Source organism: Orcinus orca, chromosome 8, assembly GCF_937001465.1.
Source record: "Orcinus orca chromosome 8, mOrcOrc1.1, whole genome shotgun sequence".
In the NCBI taxonomy this organism is placed as follows: Eukaryota; Metazoa; Chordata; class Mammalia; order Artiodactyla; family Delphinidae; genus Orcinus; species Orcinus orca.
In genome coordinates this window covers 63,727,848-63,751,990 of record NC_064566.1, presented here as the reverse complement: position 1 = coordinate 63,751,990, position 24,143 = coordinate 63,727,848, and the positions used below count along the sequence as shown (strand labels likewise).

At 35.3% G+C, this 24,143-nt stretch overlaps 1 protein-coding gene and 1 long non-coding RNA gene across 2 annotated transcripts in view; both read right to left on the bottom strand.

The window, feature by feature from the left end:
* Positions 1-24,143, bottom strand: part of TMEM135 (transmembrane protein 135) — a 245,376-nt gene that overhangs the window by 163,927 nt on the left and 57,306 nt on the right. The gene's annotated exons all lie outside the window — the stretch shown is intronic.
* LOC125965187 (uncharacterized) lies at positions 385-23,223 on the bottom strand. Its single transcript, XR_007478779.1, has 2 exons — positions 8,359-23,223; positions 385-8,323 (listed from the first exon to the last, which is right to left on the bottom strand). It is a non-coding gene; the product is annotated as an uncharacterized LOC125965187 (long non-coding RNA).

Sequence of the window (24,143 nt, the reverse complement as noted above, 5' to 3'; positions counted from 1 at the left end):
GTGTCTGCTGTCCTGTGAGTGATAATTTTTTATTGCTAACTCAGTTTCAGATGTCAGAGTAATGACTTCCATACTCTGATTAAAATGCAAATTGAAGCCATATGTTAGAAAAGCATAGGCTTTCAATGTCACTGTTTTCTGACTTTAAGCACAATAAAAGTATGTTTATAAAGGCTAACAATTACCCAGATGAATTCTGTTGATTCTAGATGTAGAAAATATGGAATTTTACATTGCAAACTATGTCAATACACGAAGCTGTAGCACACCAATTAACAGCTATGGTCATATATATACACACATATATACGTATATATGTATGTATATGTAATTGGTGGAAGGGTGAAAATTATAAAACAATATGAAACTTGACTAATCTTAAAACAGAATGAATCTTAATTGGTCTGATTTTCTTCAAAAGTGAAAACTGAAAAGTGATTTTATAAACCTGTTTTTAATCTTCAGATTTGCTAAAGTAACTAAAGTTAACCTATATTCTTAGAAAAATGAAATGTAAACAATAGACTGATATTTTTGTTTTATTTTGCCAATGCATTAAATAAACCAAATTCTACATAAATCAATTTAATGTTTAATGGATTTCTAAGACTATGCTACAAGTTTCCCAAAGATCTTCTTAGACTGAGATTCAAAAATAACTAGCCCAATAATTAATTTAAATATTACAGGCTTTGCTCTTTTTCATTTTCATTTGTGACACTACACTAAAATTGCTGTGTGCATAAAACTTTCTTTTGTTTTGAAAGGAAAATTTTGAAGTTATAAGAAAACTTCTCTTATAAACAGTACTCCCAAAAAAGCTGCATCATCTATTTAAGAGTGAGTATTTCTGGGAGTTTGCTGGCAGTCCAGTGGTTAGAACTTTACTGCTTTCACTGCCGTGGCCAGGTTTCAATCCCTCGTCGGGGAACTAAGATCCTGCAAGCCACGCAGCGTGGCAAAAAGAGTGAATATTTCTAAATTTAAAGTATTTCTACCTAATATCAGCTGGATATAAAAAATTAATAGAAAAGTCAATGCCAGCTAAGCTTACACAATTTACAGACATCAAAGGTAGTAAACTCAATGTAAATATAGTTCCATTGCATAAGGAAAAAAGTGAAGGTGACTATAAAAGTGTTTACCAAAAAAAAGAAAGACTGACAAGAGGTAAGGTAGGGATAAACCATAGCTCTCAAGATGAATAAAATCACTTTATTTTACCTTAAAAAATATTCAACTTGAAATATGGAGACAGAAATCTTTAAAGTCATTAAAGACATTTCCAATGTAGAGAAAAACATCTATAAACTAAAATAATCTCGAATATAGGTTAATAAGTAACTTATTAATAAATAAGATGGTACTAAAATGTCACAGACCTTGAGCATTATTAATGAATTTTTTAAACAAAATAATGGGCAGTATAGAAAGATCTGGCTTATAAAAATCTCTTTTAAAAAGCAAATAAGTTTCTTTAATACATTTTTAAAGCTACGATACAATTTGTATCATTAAGTGCCTAATCAGTCACCATTTTTTATAAATTAATTTCCAGGGCTTCTCTTATCAAGCTCACCCTTCAGTGTTTCTCCAAACTTCTTCTTCTGTTTGAGTTCAAGGATAACGAATAAAAGTGACTATGCATGAATATACTGGACTATGGTCAGTGGTCTATTCTAGACTTCCATTTTTCTAGCTATTTGTATGACTAACTCATCTGCCAAAGCCTCTGTTGTAAAAGTAATGTGCCATTACAAGTACTGCATCCTTGGTTGACTAATCTGTACAATTACTTCCATATACTGTATAGATATGTCCCTCAGTTTGCAATCAGCATCAGTATTGTTTCTTTTGCTCTTCTTATTCACAGTTGTCTGTAACACATTTTAAAACAGCTTAAGTGTTACATTGTAGTCCATGATTCAAACATAAACAGCTCAGTGAATAGCTTAGAGAAAGCCCTACATTCCCACCAATAAAATTTTACCTTGTCAGTACAAACTACAACTCACTGACACTTGGAGGAAACTTTAAAAAGCAATCTCAGCCCTGTGGACTAACATACTGACTGGCAGAAGAATGTTGATTTTATTTTCTATACTTGGGCTCGTAAGCCACATTCTAAGTAGTTTTTTTTTTCCCTTAATTAAATAAGAATTTTTAAAAGGACTTCAGAAGGTCCACATTATCTAAGAATAATTAAAACCAAAAAAAAAAAAACCCACAAAGAGAATTCTGGTTGACTTAAAACAAGGACTAAACTTTCAGAGTAAATAGTGAGGAAATGGTTTAACTTGAAAATAAAGCTAAATTTCAAAATGTTTCTTCAGCTGTTAACTGCCAGGTCCACACTTCCCAGTGATTTAATTTTTTCATAAATACTAACTTTTAGGGGCTTCATGAAATGCTGTATCTTCTACAAGACCTGCAATTTCATTCCCCAATGATCTGTATTGAACTTGCACTGAATTGTCAAATGTCAACAACAGACTGCCAAGGACGATGACAATGGTAACCTAAAAACTGGTTTGAGTAAGGACTAGTGAATATTTTGTGTTATACTAATTCTGGCTATTCTATATATCCCAACAGCAGTGATCTTTTTTTTTTTCCCTAACATCTTTATTGGAGTATAATTGCTTTACAATGGTGTGTTAGTTTCTGCTTTATAACAAAGTAAATCAGTTATACATATACATATGTGCCCATATCTCTTCCCTCTTGCATCTCCCTCCCTCCCACCCTCCCTATCCCACCCCTCTAGGTGGTCACAAAGCACTGAGCTGATCTCCCTGAACAGCAGTGATCTTGATAATTAGAACTCCAACCCGTAACACATCTGGGTAAAATAATAATAATAAATAAAATTCAAAAAAAAATAGTAATAGTAGTAAAGAAAAGGAAGAGAAAAACAAATTCAGACGATATAAAATAAAAGTGAATATTTCAAGTCCAAGTTCAACTGGCCACCCATAACTTTAACTATTTATGATTTTAGTTATTCAGCTGAGTTATCACCAGAAATCTATATAATATGCTTGTATATTTTTTGTCCAGCTTTATTGCTGTCTAATTGAAATACACTTGAAACTTGTGTAAGTTTAAGGCATACAATGTGATGATTTCATATACATATATAATGCAAAATGATTACCACAATAAGGTTAGTTAACACCTCCATCACCTAACATAATTACCTTTATCTTTATTTATTTATTTTTTATTTTTTTATATACAATGGAATATTACCTTTATTTTTGTGGTGAGAACATTTAATATCTACTATCTTAGCAACTTTAAAGTATATAATACAATATTGTTAACTATAGTCACAATGCTATAAATTAAATCCTCAGAACTTATTCATCTTATATTCAACTTATTCATCTGGAAGTTTGTATCCACTGACCAGCATCTCCCCATTTCCCCCACCCTCCCAGCCCATGGCAACCACCATTCTACTCTGTTTCTATAAACTTTAGCTTTTTCACATATAAGTGAGTTCAAACAGTATTTACCTTTCTCTCACCTATTTCACTTAGCATAATGCCTTCAATATCCAACCTAGTTGTTCCAAATAGCATATTTCCTTCTCTTTTATGGCTGAATAATACATACATACATAAATACATACACACACACACCACATTTTCTTTATCCATTCATTCATCAAGAGATACATAGGTTCTTTAAATATCTTGCTATGCTATTGCCAATAATGCTACCATGAACATGGAAATGCAGGTTATCTCTTTAAGATAGTGATTTCATTTCCTTCAGCTCTATACCCAGAATTACAATTGCTAGATCACATGGCAGTTCTATTTTTAATTTTTGAGGAACATCCATACTGTTTTTCATAGTTGCTACCAATTTTCATTCTCACCAGCAGTGACAAGGGCTCCCTTTTCTCCACATCATTGTCAACATTTGTTATCTCTGGTCTTTTTGATAATGGCAATTCTAAAAGGTGTGAGGTGATATCTAACTGTGGTTTTGACTTGCAGTTCCCTGATGATTAGACAGACTGAGCATCATTTCATGTACCTGTTGGTCATCTGTATATCTTCCTTGGAAAAGTGTCCAAGGTTTGTTTTGTGACCTAACATATGGTCTATCCCAGGGAATGTTCCATGTGCTCTTGAGAAGAATATCCTTTCTGCTGCTGTTGGATGGAATGTTCTGAAAATATCTGTCAAACACATTTTGTCTATAGTGTTGTGTCCATTTCATCTATAGTCCAACGTTTCCTTACTGATTTGCTGCCTGGTCTATCCATTGTTGAAGTGGCATACTTAAGTCCCCTGTCATTGTTGTACTGTTGTCTGTTTCTCCCTTCAGTCTGCTGGTTTCTTCTTAACATATTATGTGCTCCAATGATGGGTGCATATGTATTTACTCTCTTGATGAACTGACTCCTTTATCATTACAGAAGAACCTTCTTTGTCTCCTCTTACAGCTTTTGACTAACATCCATTTTGTCTGATTTAAGTATAGCTACTCATACTCTTTTTTGGCTACCATTTACACAGGACATCTTTTCCATCCCTTCACTTTGAGCCTATATGTGTCCTTAAAGCTAGAGTCTCTTGTAAGCAGCATATAGTTGAGTCTTGATTTTTTACCCATGTCTTTTGATTAGAGAATTTATTACAGTTACACTTAAACTAATTATTGATAAGTAAGGACTTACTAATGCCATCTTATTATTTTCTGGCTGTTTTATAGTTCCCTGTTCCTCTGTTCTTCTCTTGCTGTATTCCTTTCTGAATTAATGATTTTTTGTACTGTTTTGCCTTGATTCCCTTCTCTTTATCTTCTGTGTGTCAACTGTAGGTTTTTGCTTTGTGGTTACCATGAGGCTTACATAAAATATTTTATAGATATAACAGTCTATTGTACACTGTACACTTGTTAACAACTTAACTTCAATCACATACCAAAAAAACTACCATTTTAGTCCCCATGTATTTTATGGGTTTTGATAACAAAATTTACATCTTTTTATATTGTGCATACATTAACAAATTTTTGTAGCTATAGCTATTTTTAATACTTTTGTCCTTTAACCTTTATAACAAAGTTAGATTGTTAACACAACACCACATTACAGTACTAGTATTTGACTGTATACTTACCTTTACCGTTTGGTTATATATTTTCATATGTTCTTATGTTACTAATTAGTGTCCTTTCTTCTTAGCTTGAAGAAGTTCTGCCCTCAATTCTTGTAAGACAGGTCTAGTGGTGATTAACTCTCAAGTTTTGTATTTTGGGGGGGGGGGGTTTCGTTTCTTTTTTTTTTTTAATTTTATTTTTGGCTGTGTTGGGTCTTAGTTGCGGCATGCAGGATCTTTGTTGCTGCATGCAGGATTTTTCATTGCAGTGTGTGGGCTTCTCTCTAGTTGTGGCGCATGGGCTCTCTAGTTGTGGCACGTGGGCTCCAGAGTGGGTGGGCTCTGTAGTTCTGGCGTGTGGGCTCCAGAGCGCGTGTGCTCTGTATTTTGTGGCATGTGGGTTGTCTAGTTGAGGCACACGGGCTCAGTAGTTGTGGCACGCAGGCTTAGTTGTCCTGTGGCACGTGGGATCTTAGTTCCCCGACCAGGGATAGAACCCATGACCCTGGCACTGGAAGGCAGATTCTTAACCACTGGACAACAAGGGAAGTCCCAAGTTTTGTGTGTTTTGGAAATTCTTCATCTCACTTTCATTTCTGAAGGACAAGTGCCAGGGAAAGTATTCTTGGTTGGCAGGGTTTTTTTGTTTTTTTCTTTTTTTCTTTCAGCACTTGGAATATATCATCCCACTCTCTCCTGGCTTGCAAGGTTTTTGCTAAGAAATTTGTTGACAGCCTTATGGGGTTTCCTTTGCATGTAGGAATTTTTTTTTTCTCTTGTTGCTTTTAACATTTTCTTTGTATCTTTGATTTTCAACAACTGTATCATAATGTGTCTCAGAGAAGATCTCCTTAAGTTAAATTTGTTTGGGGACCTATTACCTTCATGAAGTTGGATTTCTAAATCTCTCCCCATATTTGGGAAGTTCTCATCCATTATTTCTCCAAATAAGCTTTCTGCTGCTTTCTCTTTCTTTTCTCCTTCTGGCACTCCAATAATGCATAGGTTGTCTCTTTTAATGGTATCCCATTTTTCACATAGACTTTCTTTACTCTTTTTCATTTGTTTTTCTTTGTCCTCCTCTGACTTGATTTCAAAGGTCCTTTCTTCCATTTCACAGATTCTTCCTTCTGCTTAATCCAATCCACTGCTGATGAGCTCTACTGCAATTTTCATTGCATTCCCTGACTCTTCAACTCCAGAATTTGTTTGGATCTTTTTTATAATTTCTATCTCTCTGTTAAGCTTCTCATTTTGGCCATATATGGTTTTCCTGATTTCACGGAACTGTCTTTCTGTGCTTCCTTAGAGCTCACTGAACTTCCTTAAAACACTTATTTTGAATTTTTTGTCTGGCAAATTGCAGGTCTTCACTTTGGGGGGTTCGTTAGTGGAAAATGGTTCCTTTGGTGGTGTCACGTTTCCTTGATTTTTCATGTTCCTTGAAGTTTGCTTTACTGTCCTCACATTTGAAAAAGCAGTCACCTCCTCCATTCGTTACTGACTTGCTTCAGGAGAGAAATACCTTCTGTCAGCCCTACTAGGGATTCGGAGGCTTTCACAAACCTCTTCTATGGATGTGACTGCTCTACTCTTCTCGTTCCTTCTTATGAAAGAATTCTTAAGCTTGAATGCCTTCTCTCATTCCTGCAAAGCCAACCTCCTTACGTTTTCCCTAAGGTTGTGCTGAAGTTTAAGTCTGTGGTTTCTCCCGGACCCACAGAGTCAGGCTGGCCTTCTCTGCACGCTTAGCAGCCATCTGCAAAGGTTCATTCTCATCACCATCAGGAACAGGCATAAGGAGCCAACTACAGTGTGGGGGCATGTGTGGGTGAGGGGCACAGAACGCTAAGGATGCCCATGGGTCAACTGGGAAATCCGCAGGCAAGGCGTTCCAGCAGCTTCTAAGCAGGCTTCCTGGTAGAGTCCGACACATGGTCAGTAAGATCTATGTTCCTTTAATGCCCTTGGAGAGACCTACCTGCCACTCTCCCATCTTATTTTCTCTTTCTAGAACAGCCCACCACATCTCTCAATTTATCTTTGAGCGTTTTCCATCTATAGCTTTTGCTCTATTTTCTACACAAGAACCTATTTCATCTTTCAGCCTTTCATTTTTATGAGTTTTTAAATCAATCACATGTTTTACTTCTGAGAATAACTTATTTCTCTAACTGCTTCTTTTACAAAGAAATCAATTCTTATTTTGTGACTGCTATATTTTCTCAAAATTCTCTGAAGACATTTTTTTTTCAGGTTTGTTCCCCCTGCTAAATTCTGTTTTCTCCCAAATTGAATGCTTGTTCGGTATGATCTATTTTGTGCTGTTCATTTTCTCGAAATGCCTGGTGAAACTTGTTGTATACTCATGTTTATGAATGAAAAACTAGGAGGATGCACACACACCAGAAATGTCCACTGCAGCAGCAGTTCTGGGGTTGTTTGCCCAACACTGTCCTTCTCTGAATGGGAAGCCAACTGTCACATTATATACATAAACTAGGAATACTGACTGGCAGACTTCATTTGAAGAGTGAATATTGAGCAAATAAACTAGCCAAGAATGAGAGCTTCCCAAATGCTCAAAATCCTTTAATAAATTTTACTCCTGGATAAAGTTACCGTGAATCAAGCCCTCTATTTTGGGGAAATGACTCCACTGTTCCAGATACACTCCTGCTGATTCCTGCACATTTTCAAGCTCCCAGTTTGCAGTCTCTCCAGACTTTTACAGTGAAGAATGTTTCCAACCTCTCCTGTAGCATTCACCTGTGAGTGCTAGACTGTAGTTTATTCCTCCTTGGACTTTTAGTTATTAGGATTTTAGTTATTAGGATTAGAATTCCAGTTTCCAGAAATTCATTAAAATCTCTAAGTCTATTGCAACATTTTTTAAGACTTCTTCCTTTTTGCAAATGTTTACTACCATTCATTAAAATTTGAGAGAAAGGAGGGAAGGGCATAAGTAGTAAATGACTGTGCCCAGTCCACCACCTAGGACACAATTGAGTGTTTTCTTTCTCTTTCTAATAGATAACTTGTTATCAGGTGACACTGTCTCTGTATTGCAACCTATATTTCAGATGCAGACTAACCGAATAATCAATGTCTCTGATCAGTCTATAATCTGACTTCAGTGTTGCACAGTGACATCGAAAACAAATTCAGTGACAAGGCAAACAAGTTCACATTTTCTTTGTTTTCTTGCACACAAGCAGATAACCTCTATCTTATTTACCTGATAATTTCAGGACAAATTAAGATTTTTTTTGTAATATCCATAGCATAAAAGAAACATTTCCCCAGGGAGCAGAAATATTTTAGCACTTCCAAATCCCTCAGATAAGACAAATATTCTCAACTCTTATACCTTCCATGTTTCACCTCAGTAAAAGAGAGATAATTAAAAGTGCCTATAAAATGTTTAGTTACATTTCTAAAATGTTTTGAGCACCCTGGAGGAAAGACAGTAAGTATAATTTATCATACAGTATTATCAATGACTATATTTTCATTTCGAATTCAAAACTACTAAAACAACATAAAAACAGAACATCAACTCTTCTTTATCTAATCATTACTTTATAGACCCTGGGGGAAACAAGAGTTAAATGAATTCTTTTTAGATACCTAAATTTAGTTGAATTCTCTACCAGGATGCTACAAGACCAGATCAAACTATAAATATTTTGTTCTAAACTTAAGGAAACTTGCTGCCTTCATAGTATACAAGTTTTCCAACTTGTATACTTTCAGATATACAAACATAGATAACATTTTTCCATGGAAACACAGATAACATTTTTCCTGGAAACACAGATAACATTTTTCCATACTGTGAAGACTTCACAAACATGATCAAAGTCACAGTCACAACAACAATGACAAAAACAATAATAAAAGCAAACATTATTGAGATCTTCCTACTCACTAGTAAGTCTTTTATATGTATTATCTTATTTAATTTTCACATTATTACTCTGTGAGGTAGTAGCTATTATGATCCCAATTTCACAGCTGAGAAAATGGAGGTAGAAGTAAAATGGTTTGACCAAGATCATCATACAACCAGTAAGTAAGGAGCAGTGGCTGGAAAGTCTTTCTTAATGACAAAAGCAAAGTATTGAAGTAATCCTGAAAAGATCTCAGGGTTCCCAGATTAATAATCAGGGGCCACAGATTCAAATGGCATGAACACTAACTGGTGAAACCACTGATCCCAGGGTTTAAGTCTCCAGATTCCATACCAGTTTGCTTTCTACTCTTCCATGTTTTCTGTCTCTTAACCTGTACCAGGTTGCTGCCATAGTTCCAGGAACAGAAAGTCAACTTAACACTAACAGCTACAATAAACCAGATCCTGTCACAAGTGCCGATTTTATGGAATAGAGCTAAATCTTTTAAATATCTTTATTAAACTTCTATTCATATTAACCACCTAACAACAACAACAAAATAACTGCAGAGGTAAAATAATAAATGCCAGACCTGAAAGATTCAGGTCCGTGTGGTCAAAGTACATTTTAGAATAAATGCCTTTTTCTTTCCTTTTCACTTTTTTCCTCTTTCATTTCTATTTTTCCTTAAATACTTCACAAATACAAGATCAAGTTTTAGTAAAAGTAGCCCTTACCTGCCTCCTGTAACTTTTTCAGCAAAATGAAAATAACAAAGTTCACTTTCACCAAATGGCATTTACAAGTTGGGCCAAGACTTTTCATCCTCTGCTTTGCTAATTGTTATTAGAGGTGTGAAGGGCATGCCTTAGAGACATATTCCAAATGAGGCACTTTTCTCCTACACATTAAACCCATCTATATATCTTAAATTTCTTCATTGTACTGCTCAATTTATTGAACCAATTACACTGTATCTTATGCCAGAGTGCAAAAAATTCCAGAGTACATACATTGTAGGATATATCTAAATGTAATTTCTCAAACAATGTATCATTTCTGACAAGCAATACAATTAACTGTTAGTTTAATAAGCTCATGTTATGTTTACGAAAGTTGCTAAGAAGTACCACTAAATGGTACAAGATTTACTGGTAGAAAAAACAATCATAGACCCCTTTTATCACATGCCATTCAGTCATATATTTTCACAAATGATGCAAAATCTACATCTTTTCTTCCAAAAAATTTAACATATAATCCATTATTTTAAAATTAAGGTATTTAAACCCTTAATTAGTAAATGCGTTTTTAACCTTTACATTTACATTTTCTTTAAGAATGACTTAAGCATTTTAATAATTTTATATAGATGATTAAAAGATGATATTTAGCCTTCTAATTAAATTTGTATCTCACAATAGGTACATGCATGATAAATGCCACACTATAAAAGTCATAGTTCTGGGCTTCCCTGGTGGCACAGTGGTTGAGAGTCCACCTGCCGATGAAGGGGACACGGGTTCGTGCCCCGGTCCGGGAAGATCCCACAGGCCGCGGAGCAGCTGGGCCCGTGAGCCATGGCCGCTGAGCCTGCGAGTCCGGAGCCTGTGCTCCGCAACGGGAGAGGCCACAACAGTGAGAGGCCCGTGTACCGCAAAAAAAAAAAAAAAAGTCATAGTTCTTTGCTTCTGTTTTTAAAAACTACCAAATATTACATTAGATCATACTTTTGGATATGAAAATGCAAAAAACATATGAAAATCATAAAAACCCAGTGGAATACTGTTAGATGACCAAGGAGCTACAAAATTTAGTAAAGCAGTAAAAGAATTTTTTTTCAGGACTTAAATTGTTGGCTAAATGAATATAAACTAAATCAGGGGTCCCCAATCCCCGGGTCACGGACGCAGGATGTGAGCGGCGGGTGAGAGAGCAAAGCTTCATCTACCGCTCCCCATCGCTCCCCATCACTTGCATTACCGCCTGAACCAGCACCCCCTTCTGTGGAAAAATTGTCTTCCATGAAACCAGTCCGTGGGGCCAAAATGGTTGGAGACCACTGAACTAAGTAATTTATTTTTCCTTTGATTTTAAAATGCAACACACTTGAATAATTTAATTCCTAGAAATACAATTAATGCTCACCTCTTGACAAAGTGACATAAAATGATTTAACACAGAAGTGTATTGAGTTAATGTCCCATGCTACTGTCTAAAGCTGTCACAGCAGTGCTAAATTTTTTTAAATACTGCCATTACACTCCAGACCTCCAGATTTAACCTTAATTAAAAGACCATAAATGAAAACAATCACGCTCTGTACTGCAACTGTTGCCACATTTAAGGATTGTTTTTAATACCCATTTTAAAAGTCTAGGTTCTTAAATGTCACCAACCAACAACATTTAGGTAGGATACAGTAGCTTAGAAAAAGCACTAAACCCAGCTAAAACCTGAGTTTTCAATATTACCTTATCATATATCATCAATATGAGATCAGAAGTCACGTATCCTTCCAAACTCTGTTTTCATAATATATAAATGGTATAATAAAAGCTATCATGCCTATTTAACAGGGTGGTTTCAGTATGTTAAATGCAAAAAGTATGGGAAAAGCATTTATTAAAGCAATAAACATGACACTATGCAGGTATTATTCATTAAATACAAAGCATTCTGGTTATTCCTGCAGGAAATTATAAAGACAGACATAGAAGACAAAATCCCAGACTCTGAAGAGCTTCTTTAAGAAAAAAAAATACTGTAAACCCATATATGAAATATCTGAAAGGTTTAAAAAAATTACACTGCATTCATTATTCCCTTTTAAATTCATGACCAAAAAATATATATACCCTCAACAAATATTTCTTGGCTTATCTAAGGAGAACAGAGAGAAGGGAAAAAATAAATTCAGCATTTCTTCTTTCTTCTTCCTTGCTGGGAGTGCCACTTCCCAGCGCTGATCTGCATACACTCAATAGCCATGTTAAGGACAGCTATGGTTCCAGACTTCATTAACAATGATTTGCATAGTATAGATTTAGTAAAAGAATACAGAAATAGCAAAGTGAATACTTAGATTCAAGTAAATAAGGCATCTATGGCAGGTCCAGGTCCCAGAACCTATCTTTACATCAGCTTTCAGGCAAGCATTTTGGGAAACTAATCACACATTACGAAAATGACTATGCAGGGAAAATGACTTCCCTGGTGGCGCAATGGTTAAGAATCCGCTGCCAGTGCAGGGCACACGGGTTCGAGCCCTGGTCCAGGAAGATCTCACATGCCGCGGAGCAACTAAGCCCATGTGCCACAACTACTGAGCCCATGTGCCACAACTCCTGAAGCCTGCACACCTAGAGCCTGTGCTCTGTAACAAGAGAAGCCACCACAATGAGAAGCCCACGCACCCCAATGAAGAGTAGCCCCCACCTGCCACAACTAGAGAAAGCCCGCACACAGCAATGAAAACCCAACACAGCCAAATATAAAATATAATAAAAAATAAATGAATAAATAAAATAAAAATCAAACAAACAAAAAAAGACTATGCAATGCTAATAACCCAGATATTATTTCCTTTTTGGAACAATGTCTGTAATTTTAAAATGTATCTGTAACTAGTTACCCATTTTATCATAACATACACACACACACACACACACACACACACACACACACATATCTTAAAAAGCAGTCAAAAATAGAGCTCTATGTGCAATCAAATATTTCTTTAAGTTACTTATTTATTAGAATGATTATCACAGTAAAGAAATATTAGGTTTAAGGGCTTCTTATTCCTCTTGGACCACATTAATTAATCTTCATAATAATCACCAAAAAAATAATATACTAATTATTTCATTTGACAGATGAGGAAACTGAGACAGAAGGTAGTAAGTAGTAAACCAGGATTCAAACTGATGAGTGCCAGTAGTACTCACCCAGTCATGAGAATCAAGAATATCTCCATACATTGCCGATATCAATCACTCCTGGGGTACAAAATCACTCCTCCTGACTGAAAACCACTGATCTAGTTTTATGAGAATTTTAATGAGAAATGAATATTGAATTTTATCAAAAGTTTATTCTGACTCTATTGAGATGATTTTGTTTTTAATCTGTTAATAAGTCAATTACATTAATTGACTTCTGAATGTTAAGCTAAACTTGAATTCCTCGGCTAAACCTCACTAGGTCATGATATTATTCTTTTAATATAATGTTGGACTGATCTGCTAAAATTTTGTTAAGAATATTATATCTAAATTCATGAAGGATTCTGAGTTTGTAGTTTCCTTTTCTTGTAATGTCTTTGTCTTGTTTTGGTATCAAAATTCTGCTGGCCTCAGAGAATGAATATGGAAGTGATCACTTCTCTTTAACTTTCTGATACAGTTTGAGTGGAATAAGTAGAACTAGAATTACTTCTTCTTTAAATATTTACTAAAACTCACCAGTGAAGCTACCAAGGCATGGAATTTTCTTTAGGAAAAGGTTTTTAATTATGAATCCAATTTCTTTAGTAAATACAGGGCTGATCAGGTTACATATTTCTCTTTGAGTGAGTTTTGGTGGTTTGTATCTTTTAAAAAATATAACCATTTCACCTAAGTTGGCAAATATATGGACATAAACTTGTTCGAAATACCACATTACCGTACTTTTACTACCTGTATAATCTATAATGATATCACCTCTCTCATTCCTGATATTGGTAATTTGTATCTTTTTTCTTCCTCATCTGTCTGGCTTAGAGGTTTATTAATTTTATTCATTTTCTCAAAGAACTAGCTTAGGGTATGTTGATTTTTTTCTTTGGTTTTAATATTTTTTTCATCTATTTCCACTCCAATATTTATTATTTCTTTACTTCCTCTTACTTTGGGTTTAACTGCTTTTCTTTTTCTAGTTTCTTAATTGGAAGCTGAAGTCATTGACTTAAGACCTTTCTTTATTTTTCTAAACAGGTATTTCATGCTATAAATGTCCTTCTAAGTAGGCAGTAAATATATCTCACAAATTTTGATATGTTATGTTTCCTTTTTCATTCAGTTCAAAACACTTTCTAGCTTCACTTTTGATATCTTCTGAAGTACATGAGTTTTCAAATATTGGGGGATTTTCCAGATATCTTTTGGTTCTAATTTAATTCCACTGAAGCCAAACAATAAATTGTATGATATGACCTGAATCCTTTGAGACTTGTTTTGTAGCCCAGAATATGGTAAATTTTGATGACACTTGAAAATAATTTTCACTCCATACTGTTGTGTAGAATACTCTGTAAAGGTCAATGATGTCAAGTTAGTTAATAGTGTTATTCAAGGCTTCTGTATCCTTAATGATCTTCTTTTTACATTCTATATCAAGTATTGAGAGAAGGATGCTGTAATCTCCAAGTGTAATTGTGAATTTGCGTATTCCTCATTGCAGTTCTGTCAGTTTTTGCTTTATTTATTTTGAAGCTCTGTTATTAGATGCATAAACATTTAGAAATATTATGTCCTCTTAATTCATTTACCCCTTTACTGTTATGAAATTACCCTCTTTTTCTCTGGTAATATGCTCTGCTCTGAAATCTACTATGTCCAATGTTAATATAACCACTCCAGCTTACTTCTAATTAGAGTGAGCGTAATATACCTTTTGTCAAACCTTTTACTTTTAACCTGTTTTACTTTAAATTTATTTGTCCCTTTACTTTTAAAGGGGCTTCTTGTAGATTACACATAGTTGAGTTGATCTGAGGTTTGCAATACACATCTTAAAATTATCAGTCTACCTTCAAGTGATTTACACAATGTCCCATATAGTATAAAAATCTGACATTACACTTCCATTTCTTCCCTCTTGAACCCTGTATTATTGTTAAACACTTTACTTTTACATATGTTATAACCCTCACAAACTACATCGCTACTATTTTTACAGTCAATTACACTTTTTTCATTTGTTTGCTTTTTGTTTTGTTTTGTTTTTTGCGGTACATGGGCCTCTCACTGTTGTGGCCTCTTCCATCGCGGAGCACAGGCTCCGGACGCGCAGGCCCAGCGGCCATGGCTCACGGGCCCAGCCGCTCCGCGGCATGTGGGATCCTCCCGGACCGGGGCACGAACCCGTGTCCCCTGTATCGGCAGGCGGACTCTCAACCACTGCGCCACCAGGGAAGCCCAGTCAATTACACTTTTACAGGGGGATATATAAGAAAAGTATCTTTTATATCTATGCAGATAGTTACCATTTCCAGTGCTCTTCATTTCTTTGCGTAGACCTAGATTTCCAACTACTATTATTTCCCTGAAAACTTCTTGACAAACTTTCACATTTCCTCTAGTACAGGTCTGCTGGTGATGAATTCTTTTAGTTTTTGTATATCTGAAAAAGTCTTTACTTTGCTTTTGTTTTCTAAAGATATTTTGCCGGGTATACAATTCTACATTGACAGTTCTTTTTTTTTCAGTACTTTAAAGATGCTGCTTAACTGTCTTCTGATATGTATTGTTCCCAATGATAAATTTGCTGTCGTCATTAATCTCTAATCATATGTATGAAATGTTTCTCTTTCCTCTCGCTGCTTTTAAGATTTTCTTTTTCTCATTGGTTTAATTGACTATTATATAATTAATTTCCATCATGTTCCTTGTGCTTGAGGTTTATGTTCTTGGATGACAGTGTTTAGAGCTTTCATCAAGTTTGGGACATTTTGAGTCATTATTTCTCCAGATGCTTTTCCTGACCCTCCCTCTAGCTCTCTCTCACTTTTAGACTCCAATTGTACGCATATTGGGCCAATTCAAGTTGTCCTATTAGATCACCAATATTCTCTTCATATTTTTTATTTTCCCTTGATGTTTCATTGATAGTTTCTATTACTATGCCTTTGGGTTCACTAATCTTTTCTTCTGCAAGGCCTGACATGCCATCAATCCTATCCTGTGTATTTTTCACTCATATTTTATAGCTTTCATCTCTAAAAGTTAACTTAGGGTGTTTTAAAATATCTTCCATATCTCTATTAAACATGTTCAATATTTCCCCTAGCTTCCTGAATATATGAAATACCATAAATATTATTGTTTTGATGTCCCTGTCTACTAATTCTATCACAGGTATCACTTCTGCGTTGATTTCAAATGATTGGTTTTTCTCATCATTATGGGTCATATTTCCTGACCCTTTTCATGTCTAGTAATATTTTATTGTATGACAGACATTATAAATTTTACCTTGTTGGGTGCTGTATATTTTTGTGCTCCCATAAATTTTATTTAGATTAGGTTTGTTTTGGGACTCAGATCCTTTCAGGCCTTGCTTTTTTTTTTCTTTTTCCAATTTGGGGCCAGAGCAGTGTTTAGTGTAGGACTAACTTGTGCCCCACATTGAGGTAAAATCCTTCTAAGCAGTCTTCCCAATGCCCTGTGAATTATGAAATTTTCTACTCTAAGTGGTAGGAACAGCAACTATTCCTAGCCCTGCATGAGCTCAGAGGATTTTTCCCTCTAATGGGTTCTTCTGGTTCTTTCCCCAGCCTCAGGTAGCTTCTTCTCATGTATTCACTTATCAAAACTGAGTTGAGTACTCATTGGGACCCTCTGTATCCCTCTGGAGTTCTCAACCTTTCTCCTCCACTACATGCAAACTCTGGTCTCCTTGGACTCCTAGCTATGCCTTGTCAACTCTGGGATATAGCCAGGCTCTGCTTCAGTTCAACAACCCTGCTCCATGGCCCAGAAATGCTCTCCAGGTAGTAAGCCAAGCAATCACAGGGCTCATCTCACTAGCTTCTAATCTTTCACAGATCACAGTCCTTCATTGATTAACATACAATGTCTTGAAAACTGTTGTTTCATTTATTTTGTCTGGATTTTTGTTGTTTCGGGCAGAAGAGTAAATCTGTTCCCTGTTATTCTAATTTGGCCTGAATCAGAAGTTGTCAATTACATTAAACATTTAAACACACTTGTTTTTACACTTCCAGATAATTCCAACACACGAAGTCTCTGTAGGTCTGCTTCTGTTGTTTGTTGTTTCTGTCAGATCTTGATCTTGGTGCCTTGTTCCCTTGTGTACTTGATTATTTCTGACTAATATACAAAAATTGTATGTGAAGGACTTCCACTTCTGTGAAGATCAGGTATACATATTTTCCCTATTCCTCCCATTAATTACAAAAACCCTGGACACTATATATATAAAACAAATATTTAAAGATTGAAAGGTGGAAAGAAGGCAGCAGACCATCTAGAGACCTTGTGATCCAAAGAATGACATGGTGGTAAGTACCTAGATTTTCTCTCTGCCTTGAATATCCCAATCTTAGAGTTAACAAAACCTGCAAGCCAGAACTGCTACTAGGCACAAATAAAAACCTTCTCTGTCTTCCTAAAGGACCAGGCAAAGGGCAGCCTATGAAAACAGACAATAATCATTCGACTCCAGCCAAACACCTCAGAAAAAACTGTGGCCCAACCCCCGTCACAATGGCCAAGTGGACAGCCTAGACTTCCACCCTCACAAGGCTGTAACAAGGCACCCGAACACCCCCAATGGGGAGGAGTGAGGGAAGACCAAGGAGAGAGCTGGGACCTTCATCCCCACCAGCTGAAACTAGGCCTGGGCTCCCCTACCCCCCACCAGGGGTGTTAGTACAGACCACGTGCACCCAGCAGTAGAGGAGCCCCATCACCCTTCAGGTGTCAACAAAAGCCAAATGTTTATTATATGATTTGTTTTTTATTTTGCATTCTCTTCTCTTACACACTGCCTTCCTTTGTCTCTTTCATTTATATTCCTTTGTAAAATTCTGCTTCCTCACATCTGCTTTTTTTTTAATGATTTACATTTGCCTCTTTCAATTTTTTGACATATTTTTATATTATCTTCACAAGGTAAATAGAAAATAAAGCTGTATAAAGAGTAGTTATGATAAAAACTCATGCCTAAAGAAAATTTGCACCCTTTTTTCCTTTGGCCTAATTGACCCTGTAGTGGTCCTTCAAGCCACTTAGTACCTACTAGCTTCAAAGTCAGCCTCCAACCCTAAAATCCTTAGGATGAGTAATCAAATCACTGAAAGAGAAACACAGGACAAAGAAGCACAAGACAAAATTATTTCCTAAAGTACCAGTAAATCTACCTCTAAATGAACTACTAGAATAATGGTATTTTCTCAAGTTCTGAGCCATTCTGTCCTTTTGCCAGAAAGTATCGGATCTAAAACTCCATCTTCTTAGCCTTTATTCATGCACATCCAGAGAAATTCACAAAATAGTCATGTATAAAGATGACTATCACCATATTGACTGTGATATTGAGGAGCTGGAAGCAATCTGGAAATCCATCACTGGAAGAATGAACAAGTAAAATGTAGTAGATGAACTAGATGGTGGTAATGGTTGCACAACTCTGTGAATGTACTAAAAACCACTGGAATGTAAATTCCAAAGGGGTAAACTTTATTGTATGTGATTTATATCTCAGTAAAGCTATTATAAGGTATATATAGGGGACGGATATTCTGGCACACTATGCAGCAGTCAGAGCAATGCAGTGGAAGGATATAAAGCAACACACATAGGTCTCGAAAACATGCTGTCAAGTTCAAAGTAAATACAATATGGACAGATCTTCAAAACGCAGTATTAAATTTTCCAGTAAAAGAAAATAAGAGGGAGTCTCTAATAATTCCCCTTTTCATGCTCTGTGTCTACCTTTGTGATCAAGTGGGCCATGACAACTTTCAAGAATCTATTCACCTTGGATAACAAAGTATCTCAGCTTCTACCAAATGAAGATAAGAGCTCAACATTGCCCAATGTTATATTGGGTACGAGAAGCACATTCCTCAATGTGACTCAAAGAAACAGAGTAAGAACAGAGAGAGGAATAGCATCCCTAATTCTGGTACTTGTTTTAAAAAAAAAAAGCATCCAACAAACGAATCTACTAGCTCAGGAACTCAGCTGAGGAAAGATCCACTTTTGTTTACCTTCCTTTGGGAAAACAAGGTCATTTGGTTGGCTTAAAGAACTTGGGTCTCAAGGCTAATGGAAGGGGGTGGGGAAAGAAGAAGCACAGGTATTATGTTCACCAACTTAAAAGAGAAGAGTCATTCTCTCTCATCTTTCCCATTTTCTAGAGTACTTGCTTTCAATCTCCATTCATTCAAAAATTATTCATTGAGCATATGATTCTAAACACTGTTTGTAGGTACTAGGGATGTCAGTGAATAAGCAAGAATTCTTGCCCTTAAGCAGCTTATATACAGTGAGGGAAGAATGACAACAAATAAGAAAATTTAATTTTAAAATTTAAAATTTAATTTACTTATATGTGCCATGAAAAAGATTACGAGTTAGAGAGGTGAGGTGAAGCTGCTTTAACTACGATAGGAAAGGAAGGCCTCTCTCAGGATGTAACAATGGGTTAAGAACCGTATAAGGAGAAGATGCTAGCCAAGAAAAACCTAGGGAAAAAGATTTCCAAGCAAAAAAACAAACAAACAAAAAGCAAGTGGTAAGGCTGTAAAGGACTAATAAGCTTCAAGTAGTCCACAGACAAAAAGAAATCCAGTGTAAAGAATGAGAAGAAAGTAGATGAAGTCAGAGAGGTAGCAGCCTTGTGAGGCATTTAATTGTATCCAGGGTGCAGTGAGAAGTGGGATGGGACGGTTTTTCTGAACTTTAAGCAGAAGATCAATAAGCTCTAATTTGTATTCCCAATGACTCTGACTGCTATGTGGAAAACAGACTACATAAGACGACAGGAGTGGGAGGATGTAAACCATTCAGGCTATTCAGACAGCTCAGGCAAGAGGTGTTAGGGCTCAGATTCTGGTTATAACTGTGTAGGTAAATGAGTCACTGTAAGATCCAGAGTATACTTTTGAAGTAGAATAAGATTTTACAATGGATTGGACCGAGTATAAGGTGAAGAAAAGAGTTAAAACTCCTAAGTTTCTGGCCTGAGCAACTGGATGGATGGTTGATGTCATTTGCTGCAAAAGGAAGGCTTAGGGGAGCAATTTAAGAGACAGTATTTATAATCGTTTTTTGAATTTAATACTTTCAGTTTATTATTTTTCGAGTTCATCTGTCAAATTTCTCCAACTAGCTTACAATCCGTATTGTATTTCTTTTGTATCTTCATGTGCCTAGCATAGCTGATGTATAATCAATACCTGCTGGATCTAATTAAATTGAAGTGGTCTTACAAGAAAACTTATGAATCAACATTTTCAAACCTTATGTTTGAAAAATCAAATACAGATGTTTTAATCAAAGACACTGCATGTCCAAAATTAAAAAACAAGTGCTAGAGACAAGCCTGTAGGTATATGTTTACAATTTGAAAATGCATGCATTGTTGAATGCTTGGTGGCATAAAGCAAACTGCAGAGAGAAGTTTTCAAAGGGAGTTAACATAGAAAGATTTTTTAATGTCATAAGTTATAATTAAATGAAACAGAAATGAACTAGAACTTGACAGCACATCCTAAATAACTATTAGCAGCAAATGATAAATTTTGAAAAACTGGAATCCTCAGTCATTGTTACAACCAACGAAATAAAGGGAAATCATGTAAATGCAAACTTTTATTTATTCTCCTTTAAATCATACTGTGGCAAAGTTGAATGCTAGCAGCTTATGTTCTTGTGGGTAATTGGCTCTGGCATATTAGCCCCAGGAAAACACTTCCATCATCTTCTAGCCATATCTTGGGCAAATGCTAGAGAAAATATTTAATTCTTTATTTCATACCTTTTCTGTGTACCTTTTATACATTTTGCCCTTTAATAACTAATTATCTAACAATGCTAAAAATCTTAAAAAATTATACAATTTTTAAAATTGTACACTTTTCTTTCTAAAATTTGCTAACATAGAACAAGAAATCAATGACATTTTCACATGGATATTAATTAAATTATATTAAATTGTAAGACTTTGTAGTCTTTAAAACTGCTAGTTTAATTATAATTTATGACATTTATAGCTAAGGCTATAAATTACTTAAGTCTAATAACTGAGACTTACCAGGCTTCCTGATATATATCATGAGTAATAAGAGTAGCCCAAGGGAAGATCTTATAATAACAAAAGCATTAATAGAGATGTCCCTTACTTAGAGTATGTAGCTCTCTACCTGCCCCCTACAACACTAACATTAACAGAGCATATATTCACAACTACATAGTATAAACACTGTCCTGTTTTCTGTTTTGAGACAACTATCAATGCTAAAAAACAGAGATTAGGCTTACATCTCTCTCTCCCTCAGTAAAATATAGGGTCCTCGGAAGCAGGGACTATACCTTGTTTATTTTGGTAACCCCAATTTCACCAAGAGTGCCTAACAGAGTAGATACTCAGCAAATGTTGCTTATTCTTTTTTTTTGTTCCTAAACCTTGGCCTCAACTTGGCAATCCTTGGAAAGGCAACAATTTTGTCCTGTGATCACCAGTGACACATCTCTAAGATGGAGCTACCTCCAATTCCTCTCCTTTCTTCAAGGTTCAGGTCCCACGTAATTCATAAAATCTTCTCTGATTTCCCCAGCCCAAAGATAACTCCCTTTTCTACAGTTCTAAAGACTGTACTGTCTAATCATATATTTGACATGAATATACTATCTTGGACTATTTATTACCTATTCATTTTAAATCCAAATCTAGATATACCTTATTCCCTCAACTAAATTAATTTCAAGGACAGAATAATGGCGATATTTGTGTCCAAATACATAACAAAGTGCTCTGCATTCAATAAGTGTTCACTGATAAAAATAAAGACAAAGATGATAAAGGTAATACGAAACCAGTTTTGCATATTTTTCTATCAGGTATTCACTCAAAGGCATAGCAATGCCTTTGAAATTTCCTGACCAAAATAAGGAGTGGGTAACTGTCACAGCCAAAACTAACAAAATGATATTATTACTAACTAAAGAGTATTTTACTGTCACCCAACATTTTGAGTAGGACTGTATATATGTGTATATGTATAAAATCAACCCAATATAATGAAAATATAACCAAGAAGTATGTGAAAAGGAAGGATTACACCCTCAAAAAATGATTATTTAATATCATAAGCAATCAAAACTATATGGCATAGTAACAAAAGTCACAAAACAATATGCCCCCAATTTTTTTTTTAACGGGTATATAATGTGTAATGTGAACGTGCATCTATGTTTGTGTATTTATATAGGTACACTGGAGGAAAGGGAAGGGAATAAAGAAATAAACACTAAAATGTTAGTAATTACTACACAGTAAAACTACAGATGATTTTTACTTTCTTCTTCATGTTTTTCTCTACTTTCCAAATCAGAAACACATACCTAAATACAATGTACAATTTTCTTAAAATAAAACCTCCCAACATTTAGAAATTTTGTCGTTGATGTTAAAATAAGCCAACAATCTCAACTTAGTCTAGTGAGCAACATAATAGAGTTACAGAACAAAGTTATTTCTTAAGGTTAAACTCAGTCTAAGTATTTCTTACCTATTCTGCACTAACCACCCTCTTAGTTAAGTAACAGTTATACAGCAATAGTATAAATAAAAGGCTCTATTCAGAGGAAGGGACGATGAAGATACTAAGACTATCATTAGTATCCAGAATGTATCATGTACAAATTCATTTCCTTTGGACATAGTCAAAAATCCATGTGTAAAAGCCTTTGATCTCATTAAATTTTTAAATTACAGACCCTGGCTGACAAAAGATAAAAGACCAATTCATATTTTGCACTTTCTGAAAAACTTGCCTAATACTGACATTTATTAATCTGGACATAAAAAGTACAAATCTACTTAACAGACAAATGTTAATGTTAAGTTAACACAAAAAGTTTCCCATTTAGAAAGATCGAGAGATTCAAAGGTTTATTCTAAATTGGGAACACTATCAAAACAACATAGTACAGCCACTCTGGAAAACAGTTTATCAGTTTCTTTAAAAACTAAACATTCAGGGCTTCCCTGGTGGCGCAGTGGTTGAGAGTCCGCCTGCCGATGCAGGGGACACGGGTTCGTGCTCCGGTCTGGGAAGATCCCACATGCCGCGGAGCGGCTGGGCCCGTGAGCCATGGCCGCTGAGCCTGTGCGTCCGGAGCCTGTGCTCCACAACGGGAGAGGCCACAACAGTGAGAGGCCCGCGTACCGCAAAAAAAAAAAAAAACTAAACATTCAACTACCATACAACCTGGCACCTACACTTCTGGGCATTTATCCCAGAGAAATAAAAACTCATGTTCACACAAAAACCCGCACATGAACATCTATAGCAGCTTTATTTGTAACAGCCAAAAACTGGAAACAAGCCAGATGTTCTTCAATGGGTGAACAGTTAAATAAACTAGTACAGCCATACCATGATATACTACTCAGCAATAAAAAGGAATGAACTACTGATATACCGAACAACTTGAATCTCCAGAGAATTAGGTTGAGTGAAAACAGCTAATGACAAATAGTATGTACTATATAATTCTATTTATACATCATTCTTGAAATGATTATAGAATTTAAAAAATTACAGAAATAAAGAATAAATTAATGGTTGCCAGAGGTTGAGGAATGGGAGGTAAGGGTCAGAGGGAAGTAAATGTAGCTACAAAAGGGCAGCATGAAGGATCCCTGTGAAGGAAATGTTCTCTATCTTGACTACAGTAAATATCAATGTAAATATCCTAATTTTGATACTACTACAGTTTTGTAAAATAATACTATTAAGGGAAACTGGGTAGAGAGTAACATGAGACCTATTATTTCTTACAACTGCATATGAACCCATGATTATTGCAAAATAAAAAGTTTAATCTTAAAAAAAATACAGTATTTTTAGGGCATTTTACAACATTGATTATATTAATCAAAATCAAATATCTTCTCTCCAGGAATTTCCAATCTAAACAAGGCAACACAAAAAAAGTTTGTCGAAATTTACTTAGAATTTAAGATAAATGTGTAAATACATATAGTATTTCAGTATTAAAGTATCACCATGTGGTAGTATAGAAAAGCATGTGTATGACTAAAAGAAAAAAAAATGCATTAAAAACTCAGATCTATTCTAGCATGCAGATGTAATATTTTTAAGTTT